The sequence below is a fragment of the Puma concolor genome, chromosome B1 (genome assembly GCF_028749965.1).
Source record: "Puma concolor isolate L17-30 chromosome B1, mPumCon1.1.hap2, whole genome shotgun sequence".
NCBI lineage: Eukaryota > Metazoa > Chordata > Mammalia > Carnivora > Felidae > Puma > Puma concolor.
Genome location: NC_141670.1, coordinates 22,327,512 through 22,339,831, shown reverse-complemented (window position 1 = coordinate 22,339,831; position 12,320 = coordinate 22,327,512). Strand labels below are relative to the sequence as shown.

The window sequence follows — 12,320 nt, the reverse complement described above, 5'->3', positions numbered from 1 at the left end:
GCCTATCCCCCCTCCCAGAACCCCTCCAGCAACCCTCAGTTTGTTCTCTATATTTATGAGTCCCTTCTGTTTTGTCCCCCTCCCTGTTTTTATATTATTTTTGTTTCCCTTCCCTTGTGTTCATCTGTTTTGTCTCTTAAAGTCCTCAGATGAGTGAAGTCATATGATAATTGTCTTTCTCTGACTAATTTCACTTAGCATAATACCCTCCAGTTCCATCCACGTAGTTGCAAATAGCAAGATTTCATTCTTTTTGATTGCCGAGTAACACTCCATTGTATATATATACCACATCTTTTTCCATTCATCCCTCGATGGACATTTGGGCTGTTTCCATACTTTGGCTATTGTTGCTAGTGCTGCTATAAACATGGGGGTGCATGTGTCCCTTCGAAACAGCACACCTGTATCCCGTGGCTAAATGCCTAGTAGTGCAACTGCTGGGTCATAGGGTAGTTCTATTTTTAGATTTTTGAGGAACCTCCATACTGTTTTCCAGAGTGGCTGCACCAGCTTGCACTGCCACCAACAATGCAAAAGAGATCCTCTTTCTCCGCATCCTCGCCAACATCTGTTGTTGCCTGAGTTGTTAATGTTAACAATAGGCTCTATCTCTTAAGTGAAAGCCAGAATATCTCTCTCACTTTTGCTGTCTGCAGCATGTTTGGATATCCAATTTTTAGTTCTCATATTAGCAATCTATTTTTTGTATAAGTCTGGCTAAGATTTTAGTAACTGTTAAGTTTTTCATAGTATCATTATTTTAATTTACCTTTTTATTATAAGTTTTATTATGTTTTAGATTAGTTTTTGTTCTCATGTTTATTATTCCTTTCCTTTTCTTTAGATTTGGTATATTGTAAATTCTTCTAGATTCTTGACATTGAAATTAGTTCATTTGGTTTTAATATTTATATATGCAAAATTTCAATATTTTAATATATACACCCTAGTTGTTCCCCACAAATTTTGTTATGACATATTTCTATTTTATTTTCAAAATATTTTCTAATTTTCCAGGAACTTTTTTGACTCTGGAATTATTAGAATAATTCATTCAATTTCTAGACAATTGAGAATTTTCTAGTTTTTTTCTTGTTTTTTGAATTAATGTCTAGATTAATTTTGCTTTCAGAGAACATAATCCATAATTCTTTGGAGTCCCTGTGGAAATTTCTTCAGAGCATAGAGTCACTTTTGGCATCTATGTTTCCCATGTATGAAGAAATTCTTAGTTACCACCTTGGTTTTTGCACCATTCTATACATGGGCCATTATTCTGATGTTTGTTGATCAGATTTTCTACAGTCTTTATATCTTTATTCTATCATCTATAAAATCGCCCCTCTCCCATGACTTCCCTTTTTTAGTTCTGTATACTTTTTATGTAGATAGTTTGAAGTGACACCTTTTAGTACATGAAGATTTAAAACTGTGGTATCTTCCTTGTGAATTCACTCATCATTAGGAAATTTTTCTTCTCGTCTCTACAAACATTTCCTGACTTAAACTCTATTTTGTCCATCTGTGAGTTAGTGTTTGTATTATACATATTCTCCTCCTAGTTAAGTGTTTTGTGTTGTTATATTTAAAGTGTGTCTCTTGTAAACAACGTATTTTTTTTTTCCTCCCCAGGTACACCCTTGGTTTACTTGGCACATTTAGACAACATCAGGTCATTGCTATCTTCATGGGCTTTCACCTCACATTTGCTGTGTTCTCAAGGTTTTTCCCCCTGGAGTCATAGAGTAACGACCGATAGAAGGAAACAGGAGATGTGATGCAATCCTCGAAGAAGTGACAGAGAAGTATGCCTGTAAGGCTGTTACTCGGAATGACTAATCATGAATTTAAATTCAATGCCATCATTATGGTAGGTATTTATTTCTAACCATGTTCATCTACTTCGATCAGTAACGGCATAAATGAAGACATACATTTAACTAGGGTTAGTGCTTTACTGAGGGAATACGGTGGAAGCAGAAATGAGCAAGAGTTGAGGGTGTGTGGAAGGGGAGCGATTAAATGACGCTGTATGGAATTTAAGCTAACAGGGATAAAATTAAGGATACAAAGCAATGTTGGACAGTAATCAGAAGACAATATCCACGGAAATTACATCTAGTTGTGTACAGGAGTTCTTAGAGTCATTTCAGCTGAAAGGAAGGCATGACAGTTGAAAAGTGGGATAACTGAAATTGAGGTTATAGAGATGGTGATTTAATAGTAACGACAAGGTATAGGGTATCAGTGGGTTGGGCAACCAAAGTAAATGAGCAGATATGAGGAGAGGAGATCAAATAATGGACAGGTCAGGGTATTGAAAAAATCACCAACAAACATATGACAGGAGGAAGATGTTTAAGTGCTAAAATCTTAAGGAGTAATGGAAACTGGAGAAGACTGTAACAAGAGGCTGAGTGGTTCATACAGTTTGATGGCATGAACTTAGGAGATGGAGATTTTAGGAAAGCATTTTTGTCTATCATCTCTCATGAAAATTTTATGATTTCCTCCATAAGGATTTCCATATTTATTAATTCATTCGGTAAATATTTTTTTTTAGTAGTCTAGACACTGTCCAAGCCACTTACCTGTACTTCCATCTTCCTGAGATATTTTCTTGCGTTTGAATTATCTGGGGAGATTATTTAAAATGTTAATGAAAATATACCACTCTTCAGCTTAAAACCCTCCCAAATCTGCCCATTACACTTAAAGTGAAAATTTCTTACCAAGTCCTAGAAAAACTTGACAGTGTTGAGAAAGGCAGTCATATGCATGCAATCTTTCTACTTCTCTTGATTGCACAAGAATGGGCCTGGGGCCTGGAATACTTTCTTACAGAGAGATTAAAGAGCTCTCACAGTCTGTTCTGGGCTGACCACCTGGTGTAGGAACATATTTCTCTGTTCTGGACTCAATGCGTGCTTCTTTGCTTAGGCATGTCTCATATACACTATCTCCATTCCAGCTAGTTGGGAAAGGAGCCCTTAGCCTTCAGCACAAAGGAGGTGCATGCAGATCACTGCCTGTGTAGGCTGTGGGACAAGACGCAATGGCCTAATCGACGACCTATATTGATGGGGATCTTAATTCTGTTTCTTTACTATGTGAGTAAAGTTCATTCCGTCCAGGGCCTGTGTGAGTCATGCCTTTCTTGGAGACCCAGAACCATGGAGTAAATTGACCTCCTTGTTCTGCTGCTCCTGGTGGAAGACATTGTTAGGCTATTTCCAATCCTCTATGCTGGAAGTGGTCATCAAGTATGTCACTGCCATGAACAGTTGGCTGACGGTTTCTTCACCAACATTTATCTCCTACATTGATCTTTCCACACCATGCCATAGCTATCCTGGCGCCATAAAAATCTTTCAACTGGCCAAGCTGATATCCATCAATGGGACAATATACTTATTGATATTTTTTCCTGAAAGTCACTTTTGCCAGATCTTTGCAAGGTTGCCCAACATTTAAGACTCATTTTACATATCATTTTTAAAAAATGGTCTGCTGAACCACTCAACTGAAAATAATAACCAGCCACCAGCTCTTGGTCCTATACTTGGCTTCATTTTCTTCAAAACACAATACAGTATGAAATTAGACACTTGATATTATATAAAATTACAATGTCTATTATATATTACTTGTTCACTGTATGTTGCTCACACAGAAATGAATTTTTTCAGGAGGGCAATGTTTTGTCTGTTCACCATTTAATCTCTAGTCACTAGAATGGTTCATGGCATACAAAAGGTGTGAATAAACATTGGTAAAAGGAAGAAAAGAAGGAAGAAAGGAGCAGGGGAAGAAGAAATGTTTGAGAATGTCTACTTAATAATTTTAAACTGGATTACAAGAGACCTATTTAATAGCTTTTGGTAGTAATTTCTTTCTCTCAGAATTTCTACATACTATGTGTCCACTAGCAAGTTACTATGAAAAATCAAGTAAGCTTGACTTTTTTCTCTTGTGTATATCACTTTTTCTATTTCCGCCTGGTTACTCGAGGGATTCTTGACCCTTATATATCGATAATAAACTAGTGTCTTAGTGTCACATTTTACTGTAGTGTCCTCTAAATACTATTCCTCTAGTACAATTTATCCTCTCATTCTGTAGAGAAAGTTCTCTAAAGTTTTTGTCACCCAAATTTATAGGACAATATTTTTTGTTTCATTTCTTAAACTGTACGTTAGGGATAAATATTTACTTTTGTGGCAGATGCATTATTTCTGTCCCTCAGATCTAACAGCTTCTCTGTAAGTACTTTAATTGCATGTCACCAGCCTTTCTCTCTCTCTCAAGCATTTTTATCATGCTTGTGGTTCATTTTTCAGCAATGTCAAAAACGAGTCCATTTTTATTCATTCTAAGTTACTTATGTGACCATTAATAATGTGAACTCTAGTGTCGGTATGTTCCTTAGCTCAGAAATTTCTCTTTCCCTAATAATCTCTGACTCATCAGCTTATTTACCAACTTTTACTTATATGGCTTTTTATTTTTATTAAGGCTTTCTCTAATAGAAAGTTTTTGTGCAAAATCATAAACTTTGGTTATTAGAGTTACATTCTTCTGGGCCGGCCACACTATTTTGGTTGCTATCACCTCACCCACCATTTTGGTACTATGTTTTGGTACTATTTCTTATTATCTTACAGTTCTAACAGCAGTTCTAACAAAATCTTGTATTTTCTCTATGCCTTCCTTCTAGAACTTCTATAAAAACCTGTTGGAATGAGTGTCTTCATATTCCTTACCTCTTAACTTTTCTTTCACATTGGCCGTCTATCTCCCAGTGGGCTGCCTTCAGAAACGTTTCCACCTACTTTGTTTTCTCTTGATCTAATACTAGTCTGTTATTTAGACCATCTTAAAAGGTAATTTAATTTTAAAACCTTAATAGTTTTATATTCCTAAATTTTTAATACTTTACCATTAATTTGTTTCTGGTTGCACTAAAACGTGTTCTTGTCATATAATGGATGTGATTCACCCCCTGACTTCCCCTAGGGTATTACATACACTTGCTTCAATGTCCACTATTATCTCTATTTCTTCCATTAGAGTTTTCCCCATTTGCTGAGTGCTGGCTCTCATGACGTTGACCTTTGCCAATCCTTTTGGATTCCTGCTGTGCCCTCGGGGGAAAGTTCTACTGTGTGTTTAGAGTCAGGAAGACTTCTTGGCTGGTGTCCTTGCTGCCCATTCACTCCAGCTGTGGTAAGCTCCTTCGCAACCAATCTCCTGCATTGTCTTCTCATTGGCTTCCTTTTCAAAGAGTCACTGTCCTTCAAATTTATTGTTACAAGTTATATTTGTGCTCTTATCTTTAACACTTATATTTTGCTTTCTTTCCTCTTTTTGTTCCATTGTTTGTCTTATTTCTCATGTAGACTTCAATTTCTTAGATAGCTTGTTTTTATAGTATGTGCACACACACACACACAAACATGTATGTATAAAAAGAGGGAAAATATATACTCATTTCTCTTGGTCCTCTACTTCCAATATGTATTAATAGTATCTAGAAACTAGAGAGCTACTTTTAAAATTAGATTCTTCTGTTTAAATAACTGATTTTTAACATTAACATTCAACTTTTGTAACTAGATAAGCAATAATACCATAGATATCTGTATTATGCTATGTGGTTTGTTTGGGTGCTTATAGTCAGATATTGTATGTATAACTTTTGTGTTCTTGGGCTCTTAGTTGTATTCAATATTTCAGTTTGCTGGTCATCAAATTTAACTACTTTTAAACGAAGAGTTATGTATATTTTAAAATTCCTGTATAAGTGAAAATGTCTTTCTAATGTCTTTACCTAAGAAAGAAATCTTAGATGAGTGAAAAATCCTTTATAACATTTTTCCTTTTAAGATATTGCATATGTTTCTCCACTGCCTTCTAACATTGAGAGTTGCTGAGAAGTCTGCCATCAGCTTAATTCTGTATTTTTAACAGGTAAGTTATTCTTTCTTCCTGCCTGGATAGTTATAGGTTGTTTCCTTATCCTTCTTTCTGTTTTTTTTTGGGAAGTTTCATAATTTTTAATGTTTCTGTTACATTTGTTCTGTAGTCTTTGCAATTATGTTGAAAGTTGATTTTCTATCATATTTATTTAAAATAAATTTCATAATTGTTCTCATGTATTTTTTTATGTTGCATCATTGAAATCTGGCATATATATATATATATATGTATATGTATATGTATATATAAATAAATACATATATTTTTTTCCCCTAATTATCAGTTCAGTTGCCTAAAACACCAATTAAGCTTATTGTTGGAAACAAAGAATTTAAAAAAATAGAATTTTCAAACACAAGCACACTGGAAGATTGTATTTATGCATAAAGTTCAAATGGTCTGCTCAAACAATGGAATGGGTGAAAGAGAGTGATTATCACCAGACTGGCATACTGAATAAGACATTTTTAAAAGCCTAAAATTTAAATTGTGAGATAAATATGTGTGTGTACTTGAACACCAATTCAGAAAGTTACTGTATCATTTTTAAAAGTAAGCAAAATAAAATAATTTATACAAGAGTGAAAAGCATGTTGAATGCATAAAGTCATCTTATAACTGTGGTGTTTACAAGTCAAACTCATCTTGGAATACTTTACTAAATACTGTTCACCACATTCTCAGGATAAATTGTAAACTCAAAACAAGTCCTTAGGAGACTGAGATGTATAATGAAAAGAAAAGGTGAGAAAGGAAGGCAGGAAAGAAGAAAATGAATGATTCGGACGGCTCAATAAAATATGTTATTATTTCTGTAAAAATTTTAGAACACTAGGGTTAAGAGCGATATTAAAATTTAGTCAATTGTCAACATGGGAGAGGGGAAGAAGGTATACCTCCATTACACGGACCTGTAATTAAGATCCTGGAGTTCAATTACGTTTCATTTAACTTGTCTCATTCAGGTTGGGAGTCAATAGGGGACATCAGTAAGAGCAGTGTAAATTCAGAGCATAAATATGGATGGAAATAATTTTATGAATGATCCTGAATTCAAGATGAGGTTCTACATAATTTTATATGCACTGAGGTGCATCAAGTGTTTAGAGTGGGTATATGATTCAAACACATCTGCGTATTGGGAAAATCAAACTGACTGTTTTGATTATGAGTAGGAGAGGTATATGGAAACCAGATCGAAATCTATTTCAATAATCCAAACAGGCGTTTTAACGGACTTGATTGGAATGGAAAATTTTGTAATATTTCAGGAGATGTTATAAAGTTAATTTAAGTGAACTTCAGAACAGAAAAAGATCAATGCAAAGCTGACATCATAAATTAGCAGTATGTAGTTACGAATGACCAGATTCACTCTTACGTGTTTAGAGACAAATGTGACAGGGAAAATGATAGATGGCAAGAGGGTTACATTTTTTGCAATCTCTTGAAAACTCTCCCATCAAGACTGGTGATTTCTAAGTTAAAAGCACGTATTTTCCCTAGAAATAATTTCCCTTGTCATTAGAAAACAAGTTGTGTTCTTCCAGTCTCCTATTCTATCACAATTCAGAATGATTCTGCTGACAAAACTGAGTTTACTATTTCTCTATTCAATTTTTTAAAATGGCATTATGCATGCTCAAAATGGTACTCTCAACAAATAAAATAGATTTGGACTTTCTGACCCCAAAATATTATTTGGCTTATGGGGAATTCAAGGACACTATTAGAAACATGGGAACAGCACCTACACTTGTCCATCATATTTTCTCTGACAATAGTGAAGACAAATGTAAGATGCTTGGTAGCATAGTGATGTTATTCTTAGGATTACATGAATATCCCAGTGGAAACAGGACTACGTGCATGTCCCTCTGTCTCTGTCTCCCTCACACACATGCATATATATTTCTTCCCATTAAAAAAAAAAATCAGATCAGGATGATGGCATCATTTACAAGATTTAGCAATTTTAAATTGAGATAACCCCATGTTCACATTCTCTAATTCAAGTCACAACAGAGGTGAAGCAATGTTCAGTTGTATGGTATCCCAAAAGGATGAATAAGTGAAGCAGAAATGAAAATAAGCTTAGTTTTTATAATTGTAATGCAATGAACATACCTGTAGTTTTTTTTCGTAAATGTATGGACCCACATTATTGGTGCATAGCCAGTGAAAGCATGGTTGAAAGCACATCTTAAACTATGATTCTTGGGGCCTGGGTGGCTCAGTGGGTGAAGCATTTGACTTCGGGTCAGGTCATGATCTCACAGTTTGTGGGTTGGAGACCCATGTCGGGCTCTGTGCTGACAGCTTAGAGTCTGGAGCCCACTTCTGACTCTGTGTCCCCTCTCTCTACCCTCCCCTACTCATGCTCTGTCTCTCTCAAAAAAAAAAAAATAATAATAAACATCAAATTAAAAAAAAAATTATGTTTCTTTTCCCTGGTGGTGCACACTTTGGTGTGCTGTCTGGATGCTCCAGCAAAGAAGGAAGGACTTGTTGCCCCAGTTGGTAAGTGGGTTGTGGGCAGATTTCTGTCAGCTATCAGTTCCTTTAGAATCACCTCAGCTGGAGAAGGTGCCATCATATCCCCAAGATGGCACCCTTTGTCCTGAGGGCTCACATTCAATGACTGATCTTAGAGGTTATATTGGTTTGGCCAGTGTAGCCCAACTAAGGACAGCACTGATGGGCCATTCTACCTTTTCATGGGGTTAACCAAGATTGTCTCAGGTCTGCATCACAATTCAGCCACTTCCTCTGCCCAATCCTGAATTCTCTTCCATTTTTTTTTTCAAGTGCTGATCTCAAGGGGACTCCTTAGTAACCATACTGCATGGTATGCATAATGCCATCATAAATTCTGCTTCCCAGGTACCTAAACGACCACATTTTCTTTCATGACAAAACTCAGAAGACATCGATTTAAAAAAAAAAAAAAAGAGAGAGAAAAAAAACCTTTCCTCATTTATTTCTCAATAAGAGCTGTGTGTTAAGTTCACTGCAATATAAAGGTCAGGTTGCTATTTTGAAATTCCCAATATGGAACTGCCCTGCTTAGTGATCCTGCAGTAGTGCTTAGAAAATGACACAGGACCTACTGCTAATCCCCATATTCAGTACTACGCTTCACTGGCAAAGAAAGGACAATGATAATTTTCCACAAGCAACTAAACATCGGTACATTAAATATGCTATTCTTATTCCTTGGAATCTTTACAGCTATCCAGAAATATCGCTAGAATAGCACAGTAGATCCTGAAAGTGAAAGGAAAACAATGGTTTGTAGAAGTATTTGAAAACCAATGTAATGTGGAAAATAGAAATTTATGTTGAGCAAATTTCTAGGCAAAAGCAATTTATTAGCCTTCTTTTATACAGGGACTTCTATAAAACAACTGTTACACTGTAGTTTTAATAAATCATTATCATATACTTCTATTTTTCCTCAAGCCTTATCTATGGAACAATGCTAGGTATAACAAATCTTTTAGGTACAATTAAGAGAATTCCAATAGTTCCCCAAAGGAGGAATGTCATTTTTTTGTGTCACAAAAAGGTAAAATGTATAGGCTTTTAAGGGGGAATCCTGGGAATTTTCTAAGTTAAAATAAAAATATTTGTAGCCTGTTACAGAGTGAACTGTATTGTGGGGAACAAGCTTAGGAATTCCCTGGGCCTGCATCGATGGGTTAACAAGGCATAAAGAATTAGAAAGCCATAGGATGCTCACACACAAGTTTGGGTAAACAAGATTAGGTAAATAGGTATAGAGAGGGCGGGGCAAAGGCCCCAATATAAAACAAAGGTGCATGCATAAAGGAGATTAGGTATTCAGGGTGGAAACACCAGCCAACTTAGTACAATAGCAGAAAACTGCTTTCAAAGGAAGGAAGGACCAAATGAAGTAAAAAGGTAAACAGGGCTCTAGACTGCTGTGCAAAGTTGCCTAGAGTGGAGCTAATTAGCAAAAGAAAGGTGCCTTAATGACCCTGAGGTAGCATGTCCTGTCTTTCCTGTCCCCTAGACCAGTTTAGGTAAAAGGAGGTGGTGCCTCATGTCTGCTATAAACAACCTTCCGCCTGGGCCTGGCCCGCAGGCTGCCTGGGGCCAGGATTTTGTTTTGTAAACTCAAACCCCTAACCCCTCATATCTTCAAAACCCTCTTTCCTTCATGTCCTTGAGTGAATGTTCACAGTTTCACTGTCCCTTTGTGCACATTCGTCACCACATTTATAACCCTTCTGATCCTAATAAAAACTGAGCAAGTGTTATGCCCAGAATTCATGATCCCCAAAGACCACTAGGGAGCCGAGTCCGATGCAAAAACAAAGAGCCTTTATTCGAGCTAGCTCGAGCTCAATCCCCTACCTGCACCGACGCAGCGGTGAGATACCAGGGAAAGAGGGCGAGTTTCAAAAGGACAAAGGTTTTATTGGGGCCTGGGGGCAGTTGGTGAGGTAATGGCTATGGCCTCAGCCGATTGGCTGGGGAAGGGTCCTGGGGAAGGGTCCGAGTCCTGTTAGGCAGGTGAGGGGGGGTTACTCAAGGGGAGGAGGTGTGGTCAAGGTGAAGGACACAGAACAAGATGGAGTCGGCTGGCGTAGGCCCGCCCTTTCATTCCCCCCTTGTCATGTAGCTTAGGGACCCAATCATGGGACCGGCTGCATTTATGGTGACAAGGGGAACAGAGTTTGGAGGTTTATGCAAAGTTCTGGGAACCAAGTGTCCCTGGGGTGGCTCTGGGATGTCTGATTAAGTATTGTCCCCAAGCTGGTGTCTATGATCTGCCAGGTGATGTTTTGGGGGGCGTGGGGACTCCCGGCAGCATGAGCAATGACAAGCAGTTAACAGAGTTACCAATATTAGGTAGGTCAAATGCGCTGTAGCTTGAGGTTGAGCGGGTTGTGTTGGTCCCGACTGATGGCCCATCGCGTGACAACGTCCTTCCGGATCGAGGAGGGGTCCGCTGGCTGAGCGTGGGTGTGATGGACCCAGGTCGCGATGCCGTCTACCTTGAGAGCGGTGGGGGTTGTCAACACCACGATGTAGGGTCCCTTCCAGCGCGGCTCGAGAGTCTCTCGGTGGTGCCTCTTGACGTAGACCCAGTCTCCCGGCCTGTACTGATGAGGTGTCGCGATCGGGCCAGCCTCGTAGATAGCACGGAGGCACGGCCAAATGTCCCCGTGCGCCCTCTGGAGCCCGCTCAAGGAAAGAAAAAGTTCTTGATCTTTAAACTCAGCAATAAGTTCAGCTCGAAGGCTGGGAATAACAGGGGGTGGCCTGCCAAACATGATCTCGTAGGGAGTAAAACCCAGAGTGTAAGGAGTGTTTCTAACCCGGTAAAGGGCGTACGGTAGGAGAGTCACCCAGTCCCCGCCAGTCTCCATGGTTAATTTGGTAAGGGTCTCTTTTAGGGTTCTATTCATTCTTTCTACCTGTCCTGAGCTCTGGGGCCTATAAGCACAATGTAATTTCCAGTTTGCCCCCACTGCCTTGGCTACTGCCTGTGTTACCTGCGAGATAAAAGCTGGTCCATTGTCTGATCCTACCATGGCAGGAAAACCATACCTGAGTAAGATGTCTTCTAGTAGCTTCTTAGCCACCGTCTGGGCCGTTTCATGCTTGGTTGGGTATGCCTCCACCCAGCCAGAGAAGGTGTCTGTAAATACCAGGTCCTCGTGTAGTGCCTCGTCGAAGATGGTGGGTGAATTTTTGAATCCCTGAGGTAGCCGTGTCCAGGTGAGTTGCCCATTGTAGCCCTCCTCCGGATCATGCCACTCGAAGGCGAACAAGGGTTGGCTCTGGGGTGCCAACGGCAGACTGAAGAAGGCGTCCTTTAAATCTAGTACAGTATACCAGACCCTGGAGGGCGCTAAGGAGCTCAAGAGAGTATATGGGTTGGGAACAGTTGGGTGTATGTCCGCGACCCTCTTATTTACTTCCCGGAGGTCTTGTACCGGTCGGTAGTCATTTGTGTGAGGCTTTTTGACCGGCAGTAAGGGGGTGTTCCAGGCAGACTGGCAAGGAACTAGTACCCCTAGGCTTCGTAGTCTCCGGATGTGTGGCTGGATCCCCTTCCGGGCCTCCTGAGACATGGGGTATTGTTTGATCCTTACCGGACTCTCTCCTGGCTTGAGCTCTACCAGGACTGGGGTCCTGTGAGCGGCTAGTCCCATCCCCCCTGTCTCTGCCCAAACCGAGGGGAATTCTCGTAGCCATCTGTCTATATTATCCTCTCTCAGGAGCGCCTCCTGGTGGAGGAGGTATTCATCCTCCAGTTTCATGGTCAGGACCTGGATGGGGTGGCCCTTGCCATCGGTGACCTG

At 39.1% G+C, this 12,320-nt stretch overlaps 1 protein-coding gene across 1 annotated transcript in view; it reads right to left on the bottom strand.

The window, feature by feature from the left end:
• Nucleotides 1-2,585: 2,585 nt before the first annotated feature.
• Nucleotides 2,586-12,320, bottom strand: part of LOC112869910 (small ribosomal subunit protein uS2-like) — a 207,499-nt gene continuing 197,764 nt past the window's right edge. The window contains exon 7 of the mRNA XM_086702886.1: nt 2,586-2,638. The gene's annotated coding sequence lies outside the window, so the exon portion shown is untranslated. The remainder of the gene's footprint in view (nt 2,639-12,320) is intronic.